Below are 1497 nucleotides of genomic sequence, written 5' to 3'. Positions count from 1 at the left end.
GACTAGCTCAGTGATGTCATTAGTCCACTCCTGAGGTAGAATTTGAACCCAAACATTCTCACCTCGAATTTAATGATTTCCATTACCTCCAGATGCTTCCACATTATGAGTTTTGCCGTTGTTTCATGGTGAACCCGTAAACAATAGAAGAAAACCTGCCTTGTCCTGGGCCATCCTCATGATGAGTTAAGGATCAAACCATTGTGATCTGTAGCATTTTTATAGGCTGATTTTCCAGAAGTAGATCTCCAGGTCTTTCCTCCCAGTCTGTTTTAGTCTGGAAGCTCTGCTGAAACCTGTTCATCATCATAGCAATACGCAAGCCTCCACTGAGTGACTGGGCATGAGGTACATTAGCAGAGAATTGAACCCTGATCTCCCGCATATTTCTTAGGATTCAACAATCAATATTATTATTCACCTACTACATGGATAATGATTACAAAATATTCATTATAAATAGAACACAGTGTAAATCCGAGTTTTTGTTATTGTGATAAGGCACCACGGAGTATCTCCTGCTCCTTAGATCTCAGTAGAGTATCACTATTCCAGAGAATGTGACCCTCTATTTCTTTCTATCAAGAGCCCTGGCTTATAAAGAAAATAAATTGTATCCATACACAGCAATTTATGTTATTGTTAGATGCCATCGAGTTGGCCCCCAACTCATGGTGACCCCATGTGATACAGAGTAGAACTGCTCCATAGGGTTTCTTGGCTATAATCTTTACAGAAGCAGGTTGCCAGGCCTCTTCTTCCAGGGAACTTCTGGGTGGGTGTGAACTGCCAACCTTTCCGTTTGCGGTTATCTGCAAACCACTTGTGCCTCCCTGGCTTCCTACAGCTATTTATAACTGATGCTAATTGTGTGGTTGTATTTTTGATAAACTAAAAATGCTTACTTACATTATAAAACTTATAAAATATTCCAGTGATTTTAAAGGCACTTACCTCAGTTTTATAATATGGTAAGTTAAGGAAAAGAAAAAGTAATGGGCAAAAGTGAGAAGATTAAATGGAAAAATGGAGAATGTGAGAGATTCCACAAAGAAAGAGAAGAAAAAGAAAATGAGAGAAGAAAAATAATCAGAGAGGTGAAAGGGAAAAGATCCACAGAGCATCTTTTGGATGAAACTATTTTTGAAGAGAGAAAGATGAATACTATTGCCAGAAAATCCATAATGCCCTTGAGGGACCCATACCAGGGCAGGTTTATATCAGAGCTTCCAATGGGTTCATTCCAGTTTGAACCCCTGCTGAGAATTTGCATTTCCACCCCTAGCTATACTGAGTCAGTATCTAAATTTTAACAAGATCCGCAGGTGATTCTTATGTGTAATAAATGTTGATAACCACTGCTGCACTAGTGGTTCTCAGAATTGGTCCCTAACCAGCATGTAAAAACTGCATGGAGGCAGTGCGTGACCTCCACTGACTTCATAAGGAGGAAGGAGAATCAAGATCAACAGTTCAGGGCTGATTCCTATGAGACAG

Source organism: Trichechus manatus, unplaced genomic scaffold (assembly GCF_000243295.1).
Source record: "Trichechus manatus latirostris isolate Lorelei unplaced genomic scaffold, TriManLat1.0 scaffold00012, whole genome shotgun sequence".
In the NCBI taxonomy this organism is placed as follows: Eukaryota; Metazoa; Chordata; class Mammalia; order Sirenia; family Trichechidae; genus Trichechus; species Trichechus manatus.
This window is presented reverse-complemented; position numbering follows the sequence as displayed.